Source organism: Channa argus, chromosome 8 (assembly GCF_033026475.1).
Source record: "Channa argus isolate prfri chromosome 8, Channa argus male v1.0, whole genome shotgun sequence".
Taxonomy (NCBI): Eukaryota; Metazoa; Chordata; class Actinopteri; order Anabantiformes; family Channidae; genus Channa; species Channa argus.
In genome coordinates this window covers 21,224,047-21,236,098 of record NC_090204.1, presented here as the reverse complement: position 1 = coordinate 21,236,098, position 12,052 = coordinate 21,224,047, and positions in this window count along the sequence as shown.

The following is a 12,052-nucleotide window of genomic DNA, read 5'->3' as shown; positions in this document are numbered from 1 at the left end:
ACACCTTTGATACACTGAGCGGCTACACGATCCCAGATTAGGTGATTTCATGTCAAAAACCCCGAGTTCAGTTTTCACCCTTCACCCTATGAACCAGCTGCATCGGTGTAACAGTATAAGGTCATTAGCTTAAATGTGATCCACATTATTAAACGATTTAAGAATAAACTGGTTTAATTAAAGTGACCAGTTTGAAGTAGCAAAAAATACTTTCTCTTAAAACTTTCAATTTAGCAATAAAACATCTGGTGAGTCTGTGAGGGGCCTTTGGTTCTCCATATGAGTGTGTGGGTGTGTGTTTGTGTGTGTGTTGGTGGGTGGGTGGATGACATAAGGGTTCCATCACTGTCACAGCTATGACAAAAAAGATGGCCGCCCTGGGGTGCAGGCTTTTTGAGCCCAGAACTGATCCACTCTCCCTTTAGCTGTGACCTTTTTAAAGATATGTTGCAACAATCCCAACCGTAAATAGCTACTACAAAGGTAACTGTGTTAGCATGTGTTTAAAGTTAGAATGAATTAAAATAGAGGAACTGCAACTTTTAGTTATTTAAGTTAAACGATTTATGTCGCCACGAATGTCTTAAGTGAAAGTAATCAGTGGATTAAATAGTCATATTCATACGATAATCTAAAAGCTACATTTTACTGGTGTTGGTTGGGTCGAAGCTTATATATATTTTAGCTATTCTATACACAGTAGGGCTGCAACTAATGAATGTTTTCTCTGTGGTTCAATTTCCTGTTTATTCATTGTTTATTTGGTCACAGCCAGTTGTGCCAAAAAAACATACAGTAGGTCGCAGATTCAGTGAATTTCATAATGCTTTTCCCAAAGATTATTTTTTTTTAAATGATAAGATTTTCCATTACTTAAAGGAAAAACATAAAAATACTCACAGCTAAGAAGCAGAAGAAATAAAATGTTTTGCTTCTTTTTTTTTTATGAAAATGAGCCAGACAATTATCTGGATAGTTGCCCATTAATTTTCTGCGAATTGACAAAGGATTTCAACATAAAAGGGCTTAACTTTTGAAGTAAGCCATTAAAGGTGTTAGATAAACGTAGTGGATTAAAAAAAAATGCAATATTTAGCTCAGAGATATGAGTGCAGTGTTGTAATACTGATCATCTCTGAGTGTTCATGTTCCCCTCTGACTTAAACTCAACATTATTATTTTCCTTCAGTCTCTCTCTTGTTTCCTCTCATCTCTGTATGTTCGCAAAACCAGTTCATAAACCCCAGAATAACCATTTTTATGATGTGAAAAATAACCCTGACAGTATCATCACTATTCCCATTTTGCACAGCCTCTCTTATAAAGGAGCCTTGTTTCAAACTTCCTGTGGGGGATAAATAACTATGTTTAATCACAGTACCACACACAGGGTCAACTAGGGACTGAGCTAGTTGTCCTGGATCTCCTTAGAAAGTTCCTGTAGCCATCAACACGACCCACGAATCAAAGCAAAAATTAATCAGTGGTACATTTGATACGATAAAGATGTCGTTGTAAAGCTTTTTGCTGCACCGTCTGAACTGCTGAGCTGGAGTTTTCAAACTTCTACACAAAGTGCCCACATTTGTCCAAATGCCATCAGCTCTGCAGGAAGATCACTGACCCTGTGAGTCTGTAATATTTAGCTGAGACAAGTAAAAACACGGGCCTCACCATGCAGAGGGCTTCATCAGTAGCTTCACTGTAATGAACGTTCAGAGCGATGTCGCCCCACTTTCTGCTTCTCATCCCATGTCTGTGGGTGCTGGTATCTTATCCCTGATAGGTTCCAACTCGTCTTTAGCACCGACATTCAATAACGGGGCCTTTAAAATTGTACTTTGCCATGTTTAACTTGACCTTTTATAGCTACAATCAATTTATTAAGGCTTCAAGAGTGAGCATGTTAATTAAATTCAGTAAAAATGACCTTGTGCTTTATTTTGTCCAGAAACAAAAAAACTATATATAGATATATATATAAATATAATGAGACTAATCGACTAATTAAATATTCCAGCACTAAACATTAATCAAACTTGTAAAAAATATATTTTCTAATTATATTATAATGACTAATTGAATTTTTTACAAGGCTCAGTCAAAGCTTGATAGGAGATTTGTTAGATTTCAAGTTTAAAATGTTTATTTTACTACAAGGTCACAACATCCAAATGTGACTGATTTGTTCTGATACTTATTACTGTTCTGCCAACAGCTAAAAGCCCAAACATCTTCAGTTTACTAGTGTTGCTGATTGATTGATTCCAGGATAATGGCATCAGCTCATTGCTGCTTTAAAATCAGCTGTGGCTTGTTACAGACTGTACAGCTCTGCACCAGAATACAAACATGTGCTTCGGTTTTTCAGTCTGAAATATATGCTACAGAAATCAGATGCTCGAATGCCAACAGAATAATATGTCTTCTGGCGTCTGTTCAGGCTTCGTGCTCTGTTATAATAATAAACACTGCATTTGTAAACTATAGCATATCATTTAGCAACATTATGCAGTGGCATCGTCACAAAGCACCATAGCAATTTCAATTTCAGAAAATCTGTCAAGCACACGAGGACCCATTTTAACAGGGCAGACATATTCGTTTCTGCTACAACTACAAACACTGTTTTGACATAATTGCTGCCCTGAGAGTGCATGAAGTGGAGAGTGAACCTCATTTATTAGAGTCTTAACATCCCCCAGGGGCCGTTTTCCTCCCAGCAAGCAGTCATTAGAAAGCACACACACAGCAGGAAGCCCAAAGACAAAATGCAAACAAGTCTGCGCGTCATTGTTCAGTGGATCCTCTGAGTTATTCCTCACAGCCTAATGGCATAATGTTGCTTTTATTTCATTCAGAAGGGGCATTCCGTGTTCCACATCTCTTACTTTGTGTGTACTGTACTCGGTGCTTTGTGATCTGAAACGTGCAAAGCTAAAAACATTGTTTCCCCCCCCCCCCACACACACAGTTTTGACAGCTCTATTGTCCACGTGTGAACCCTCTCTTCTGTCTTTCCTAGCAGCCAGGCAGCTTTTAATTTTACACCATGTCAGGATGCCACCTTTGAGTGTTCAGCTCAGTTCCAATTTAGGTTGTTTTTTTACATAATGAGGTGCAGTTTGGATGTTGATTTTGTGTGTGTGTGTGTTTTTATTTTACATTCATTATTCGACGTGAGCGATGAAGAGGCAGGAGTTCAGGTTGGAGTGAGGCTGCACAGCCAGCCATCAGAACATCCTTCAGCTTGTGTGGATAAAAAAAAAGGGATGAATGTTCTTCAAGTGTTCAAGGCCAAAGCAAAAGGAATCTGTTGATTTGCTAATGGAGCAGAGGTGGCAGAGAATATACTGTACTAGCACCAGATACACAGATACACGTATACAAAAACACTTCTGCTCTGACCTCTAGTTTTTTTTTTTAATGCCTGGCCTCTCTTCTCTTCTCCCAGTTTTCATTTTTTCCCCATTTTTTCCCACCTTTTTTGTCCACGCAGATTTACATATTCTTGTCACCACTCACGACTGATATTTTTCCAAGCCTTCAGCAATTGATTGTTACATCCTCAGCTGCTCTGAAGATGCAGGGACATTGTCCACCCAAATGAAATTTCCTTCCAACAACAAAATTACACTTGGATACAAAGCAAGCGTGCACGGCCACACTGGAGCACACACATGCATAATAGCATACACGTGCACGCGAATAGACAGATAGATGTTCTCACAAAGCTTGCAAATTCCATTACACTATAAGAACCCCCCTCGCCACACACACACACACACACACACACACACACACACAAAAGGATTTGGGTTAATTTAGTAAACACTGGCTGAGAGCTGAGATACGTTAAGGTGTATGTGTGTGCACAAGCTTGAGTCTGGGTGTGTGTGTGTGAGGAAGAAATGCTGACTGTGTAAAGCAGAGTGTCCTGGCAGCAGCAGCAGCCGCGGCAGCGACGGCGGCAGCAGCAGCAGCTAGTCTAAACCCAGCCTCTCTCTCCGGAGATAGCGCTTCTTTCTCATTTGCTCTGGCCCTATTTTAATAATAGCTGTGCATAAGTAATTTCTAAAAGGCCAGGCAGGCACATGGGCACGTTTGGGGGGGGGGGAAATTAAACTCATTTTATCTGTGAGCAGGTGGATTCCTATTTATCATTAACATGCATAGAATTTGCACAATGTTATTTCTTGCTGCTGCTACTGATGGAACGTCATCCAAATAATGTTGGAGGAGGGTCTGTCCTTTTTTTTTTTTTTTTTGCTTTTTTTTTTCTGCTTGTGCTGGAGCGACATTCATAGATAAAAGTACCAGGGTTTTTTTTTTCTTGCAATTTTCTGCAAACGGAAACTAATTCTGGGAAGCTTCTTATTACAGTACAGGCTCATTTGGTTTGCATTAAAAGGGGGACAGGAGCGACATTAGGATTTCTGCCAGATTTCCAGGAGATGCTTCAACATTCGCTCTTATATCATTAGTAACGCCGCCGCCACCCCCCCCCCCCCTTCTTACAGAAGCCCCTTTCCTCTTTTAACTGGCATTAAACAATCTCTACTCATTATTGGCTCAATAATAAAACTGGAATATATTTGACTTCCTGATTTAGATCCTATCAAAAGATTGGAATGTAAATGTGTAATTTCGAAAGCATGATATGGAAGGGTAATAATTGCTGGATATTCTCTGTGTTATTTTAGCATAATACAACGGCAGGATTATTTGTCATTTTTTTAAATTTAGGATTGTGGCTTTGTACAGCGTGTTTGGAGCTGTTTCCACTTTATCCAATTCTGGCCTCAAAAGCCACTCTGCAAATCATCTACTCTTACCTTTCTTGTTCCCTGTGAGGGCTCCACATAATGATTATTAGCATGCCCACTTGAATAATTTCTTCATTAGTTGATTATTTAATCTATAAAATGTGAAAAACAGTGACAATTGTTGCAGGTGGTAATGATATTCCTTTCAAAATAGGCTTTAGGGATTGATTGCAGATTCATTCTCTAAAGGGTCTAACGCACCTTTTTAAAACTGACATCCCTATTTTAAGTATAAATATTCAAAAACACATCGAACTACACTTTTATATCCCTTCCTGTCACCTGTGCATCCACATCCATGTTGTTGCCGTGAAACAACATCCCACGCCAACGCTTTGCAAAGGGGCGGGTGTGTGTGTGTGTATGTGTGTATGTATGGGAGGGTGATCATGGGCCGCAGGCGGGATTATACTCGCTGTGACCAGTCATTCACACCAGTGTTTACGGCGATGAGGAGCGAGATGATGATGTGTGTCTCTGTCTCCTTTTCTCTCCTCTGACAAATAACAGCATGGCAGCTCATGGCAGCGCCACGGCTCCTGACAACCAGCCAAGCAGCCAAGCAGGCAGGCAGTCAGCCATTGTTTTGTAATGTGTTTCACTCTGCCAGCGCTGATCCTTGCTAAGGTACTTACCACGCCATTGTTGTCTAAGTATGCTATTTTCTGGCTGGGCACCTCCACTATAGAATAGGGTGCTTTTTTCCCCTTCGTTCTTTCATTCTTTTTTTTTTCTTTTTTTTAAAGAGAGGTTTGTTACAGTCACCGTCATGCTAATCCTGGTGTGTGATATGTATATGTGTCAACACAGAGAAAGAAAGAGAGAGAGAGAGAGAGAGAGAGAGGAGAGTCTTAAACATGCAGAGGAATGGTGAGAATGGCACATAGATAGACAAGTCCTGTTCACGCCTTACTGTCCTCCATGGCACCAAATTACTGTTTATCAAAATAAGTCGAGCAGCACAATAAGGATACTCTGGGAGTGTATCATCTAATGCGTCATGAATGCGTTGAGGCCTTATGGTATTTCTATAGAAACATTCACCCAGCAGTCAGATTAACAGAGCAGGTCAGAGGACGACTTTTCACTGCTGCTTGGATTGATTATTAATTTATATACAGGCAAAATAATAGTGTTCACAGTAAGCTGAACTAAATATTTCATCATGGCAAAAGAATAGTGCCACTGTTTGATTCTTAAACATATAGTTTGACATTTTGGGGATGAACAGTTGTTTGCAAGAAGATTGATGATGTCGTCTCCAGCATATGGTTAGCTTTGCTTAGTGCCAAGGCCGGAGATGGAGGGGAAACCAGTCTGACTAGGTATCGATCTTCTCATCTACCTTTGTGCCAAAAACCCCAAAACCAACAAAACAAACTAGCCAAAAAGTCAACGTGCTAATCAATCAGCCTTCACAAACATGTGCTCATCCAGAATGTTATGGCTTGATGTAAGGCAAAAATTATCAAGTGTTCACTATGAGGCACCAACATTAGAGTGAATTAAAAGAGAAAAGTGGAAAACAACTCACTATAATGTTAAATGATGCTCATAGATCTTTTCCCTGTTTGATCAAGGCTTTGGGATTTCAGAAATACTGAAATCATGAATAATTTATTACAACTCAATCCTGCCTAGAACACCTTTGTCTACTCACATAACAAACCTCTGTATATTTTGCTTTGTGCTTATGTCAGTTTTTTTTTTCCAAAGCTAAACCAGAACTAGGAATATTCCCTTTAAATACTGGAATCCACTGCAAAATAAAACTGGCCAGTGTGTTATTGTACACCCAAAAATGCTTCAAAAGACTCAGACTCTCAGAAACAATTCCGTGATGCAGCCTTGACTACATCTGAACATGTGTGATGTATCGCTGCACTTTAAAATAATCATCACTCCGAGACCTTTTATTTTCCCACTTCTGGTCAAGCGTGCACTTTTCGCCTATTCTGACAGAAAATGTGTGGGAGCATTAACAAGCCTAATATAGAAACATATTTGAACCCTGGTCCTCCAATAAGTAGATTATAAACATTTATTATAGCATGTTATCATAATATCCTGCACAGCATATTGCAAAACTTCTGTGGGCCAGTTTTTCTCCTGGTGCAGTGGAAGATCATAGTTAATTCAGCAGCATTATGGTAATGTAGAGGTCCCTATCGGACCCGGCATCACACATACTAACAAGCTTAGGATAAGCCCAGCCTGGAATGGTATGAGGTTTGAATTTCTGGAACCAGCGCAGTCTCTGCAGCCAAATCTCACTTCAGCAGAAAACCAGTGGGGTGATTCCTCTGCTTAAAAAATTAGTGCTAGTGCATATACATTTTTCTGCAAGGAAAGGAGGTTTGGTACCTTGCAAGGGGGAAAAAAAATGCACTGTTTGTAAAAAAAAAATGTTTTAAGGATGGCAAATATCGTCTTGAGAGGGCTAATCAGCTGGCAACTCTGAAAAGCCTGTAATGTGCAATAAGAGATTTAGGCACAGCGCAGAGGTAAAGCCTCGCAACATTGTTGACTCATTTAAAGATGCCAACATCTCAACTTTGTGCACTGTTAACAAATGCACACATGTTAAGTTGGTGTACTCTGCACTTCTCCTGTCTCTGTAAATCGCTGTGTATCTGCCATAAGCATGTTAGGCCCCAGGGCTCATCAGCACCATGTGATCCCAGGCAGGGCTGCCACTGTGAGACAACATGCTAAATCCTGTTTGTGAGACTTGGCTGCTCTCAGCTCTCAGACTAATCTAACCACCGTCAACCTCCAACGCGGGAGAGGAACGCGCATCACTCCCAGAGAAGAAAAATGAGCCGGGGGAGTCGGGCCACGTACATTGCATTCAACATTTTTGAGAAAACAAGTGTTTCTTAGGAAGCAACAACAAAATGGTGGACATGTCCAAATTTCTGCATTAGTACTGAGATGCAATAAAAGTTATAAGTCCAGCTGGACAGAAACTTTTCACGGAGCTGGAATATATTTACAAGAGTTGTCACTATTGACGTTCATTGAGATGGCAACTGAGATGTGTCTCATAGAAAAATCACTAATAATGTGACTGGGAAGCTGATTGTGTGTAAATATAGTGTTGTGCACTTTGTCTAGTTAACATAAGGGTACCACAGACTGTGGGGATAAACACGATGGTTAAAGTTTTTTCGGCTTGGTTGTTGACGTGAATGAGCTTCATGTCACAATTTAATGAAAAACCATTATTTTCATCATTAGATAAGTTGCATATTACGTTTTCTTTGACAAACTTTTACTCTACAAAATGAAAAAAATTAGGTTTGTGAAACTCACAGCTTCCACAAAAGTCCAGTGCAATGTCTTCAAATGTCATTTTATCCAAACAACAGTCTTATCACCAAAGAATTTCAATATACAGTCTCGTACATGAAAGGACTTTAACCAGTTGTCACATGAAAATCTCAGTTAATTTTCTATTTTCCATTTTTTTAAAATGTATCACTTAGAATTTTTGTGACGATTATAAAGCAAGATGCTGCTGATTTACAACCTCTTATATACAGTCCCATGCAACAGAGATTAAAACTTTTCATTGTAGCATTTTTGGACAGTGTTTTTTTTCCCCTGTGGGATAAATGAACATCAGTAACAACTGTGCAACTTAAGTCGATGTTTTTGACTAAGTATTTGAAATTTTGCACAGGCCGAATTCCTTTGGTCCATATTTAGTCCATTTGCATAATCAGTTTACATTTACATGTCCTGTGACTGCCACAAAGTTTACGTTCTTATTCAAGATACTAGATGTTTAACTAAATGAGGATAAAGACATAAAAGCAGCAAATAAATAAACACTAAATCAACCTATAAAGTTAATATTAACAGTTTGCCGCACTTTTAATCATCTTCTTTACTACTTTAGCAGCTGTCTCTCTCTTTGTCACTCGCGTGTCTGTCTGTCTGTCTGTGTGTCTGTCTTTTCTTTCTCTCTAAATGATAATTCCGAACATCACAGATTTGGCACTTGTAGCAGGTCTCGCAGAAAAATTAATTAATGCAAACTCCAAGTGCTATCAAAATTATACATTTGGAGCTCGCGCAGATACAGAGAAAGAGAGAGAGAGAGATGTGAGGACGTTCTGGTCTCATTAAGAGAGCAGGCAGAGTGGAATTAGTCTGAATATAATGACAGGCCACACTATCTCATGTAAAAACAGCCCTGTTTTCCTCTCTCATTCATTGGCACTAGTAATTAGTTTTGGCCCTAAAACTGTCACCCTTTACTCTAAAAAAGGCAGATGTGATTTGAGGTGCAATTTAATCTTGCTTTAATGAAGAACTAATGGACGCATTGCAAATTACTTCCCCCCCCACCCCACCCCCCAACCCCCCAACCCCCTGTGTGATTGAACAGGGGCTTGGGAAAAAAAAAAAATCTATTTCCTGCTTTTGAAAAGATCAAGAGTATCTTTGATAATGGTGAGAGCGTCACCGGCAGCTTCATTGCATCAAGCCAACAAGCTCTTTTACCCGAATCACAATTCAGTGGAGAGGAGGCCACAATTAGTGACAAAGCAGAGAGAGCGCTGTGCGGCCTGGGCGAGCAGAAAGCCTCTCGGTGCTCCGGGCTCCTTGTTAGAAACAGGCCCTGGAGGTGTCACACCGGAACAATGAGGCCTGATAAATTACCCCCGCCAAAAAAAAAAATAATAATAATAAAAACATGTACTACTAATTTTCAATTACGCCTATAATGCATTCCCGATTGGAGAGAGAAATTGGACATGTGTGAACGAGAACAAACAGTCATAGGCTCAATACACCTCTTTTTGTTTGCCACTATAGAGCTTTCCAAGAGCCTATGATATCCAGGGTGTATTAGCAATAAATTACATGGTGTTTAATATAGCAGCTCGCTGGTGATTTTGTTCCACAGAAAAACAGAAGAGAAAGATGGGGAATGAATATTGGTGCCAAATTATGTCTCGTCATTACATTTGATTTTTGTCAGAGGATAATCACAGCAAAAAAGGCAAAATTGCATTCTTATCTAATTCACCCTAATTTCCAAAATGATGTTGTTTGGAGAAAGAACATTTGTGCGGGCTTTTCTTTTTCTTTTTTCAGAAGTGAGAGAGGTGGAGGAGAGTTTGAAGTGTGTGTGTGTGTGTGTGTGTGTGTTTGTGTGATTGTGAGAACTGCCTGTCTGCCTCTCTCTAAACCACTTAAGGGACACTGTGTTTCAAACTGGCATCGCTAACGGATGATGTTGTAGAGAATATATCAAGGCCAAATAATAGTCCTTGAAATGGGTGAAAGGGGATGTGAGACCTGAGGAGGGTCAGACATGTGGAACATGGGTATCTGTCTTCCTGTGTGTGTGTGTGTGTGTGTGTGTGTGTGTGTGTGTGTGTGTGTGTGCGTGTGTTTGACTACAGCAGCAGCAAGGCAGAAAGCCTAATGGGAGTGGGCTTAACTCTTGCACACAGCCTCGCTACATATCTGATTACTGGGACCAGTAATTTTCTTTCCTTAAATAAGGAAGAAATTGGATAGGATGAATGAAATTTGGCTGTCATATTGCAATGATGGTGCAGCAGGGAGATTATGTGTTTCACATAATCGTTCATCATTTCCCAACCAGTGTTCAGGCTTAGCATAATGGAATTGGTAAACTGGTTTAAATCAGAACGTAAGGACAGACTATCAGACAGACTGTGAGGGTCTGTGCTAATGTCTTCAGACCAAGCAGAATATTTTCACCACAGAGCTGCACACACATATATATACACCCCACTAAACACAGTACAAACACTGCTGGAACATGCCGTCTTCATCTCTGCCTCATCACAGCATCAGAACACATCAACAGATACCTCAAAACTATCTTACGGGTGGATACTTTTTTATTTTTTCATGTATAATAATTCTTTTATTTCACAATTCAGTAGCTTGCTAAGCCTGTTATTTAAGCTTTTATATGTGCATTCACAGTTGTCCACGGACCACAGGGTCGGTGGTTCGATCCCCGCTCCCGGCTATATGTCGAAGCATCTCTGGGCAAGACACTGAACCCCCAACAGCCCATTCCCATCCCCAGCTGTGCAGTGTCGGTCCAAGCCCGGTAGAAATTGGGGAGGGTTGCGTCAGGAAGGACATCCGGCATAAAACTGTGCCAAATTAACAAGCGGACAATGATCCGCTGTGGCGACACTGAACTCAACTGATAAGACAAATGAACAAAAAAACAAAAAAAAAAGCTTTCTACACTTTTAACAGAAAGTTTTTAACCACTGTTAAATAATTCAGACTTCAATCTGTGGCCGTTGCAGTTAATGTGATACAAAAGCTGAAAATGGTTTATATTTTTGTTGATTAACATAAATCACAGCATTCAAATGAGCAACACTAATTGTAATTTTTAATATTTATAATCTATAATAAATGCTCCCTATTAAGTATTTGAGGTGTGCTTGTTTGGAACTTTTCACATTTATTTATTAGCGTATCATTCTTTTCTTGTATCTGAAGTTTAGTTGGACTACGTTGGACAAAGTGTCAACGTGCTTTATTTCAATTTCTACAGTTTCTGTGTTTGAAATGTGCAACTACTACAGTATATGTCCAGATATGTGGCTAAGAAAAACTAAAGTAATATCATCAACATATTGCTTTTTTGGTGTATCATGGTTTAAATAAGTGTAAAATAAATATTGTAGTGTGAGGTCTTGTCTTTTTTATGCTGAACTACTTCATTATATGAAGAGACTTGTCCACTTTCACACTGCACCTGCTGAAATGTTGAGCATCACCTACATTACACATATTAAAATGTCTTAAAGGCCTTGTCAGTAAACTTTGACCACACGTATAGCAACACATAAAAATAAACACATTATAGATCAAATCATAATTGAAGATAAGTCCCTGTTTACTTTCACTGTAATTACTTAAAGATGATATGTTTGCAACTTTAGAGTTGGCATTTGAGAAACCAAATCTTGACAAATACTGAATTGTCCAAACTATATATTATAATAAACTGTGAGTCATATTTGATCTAAACTTGTGTGTTGAGTTTGGATATGTCTCGTTGAGGTTTGTCTTTAAATGGAGCTGTGCAGTGTATCTCTGGTCCAGTCTCACGGTGGTGCCAAATCAAAATAAATCTCTACTGAACAGCAGGAACTCCCCTCAGGAGGTTACCTGTTGGCCACTAGGTGTCACAGTGGCTGTTTGTAAAA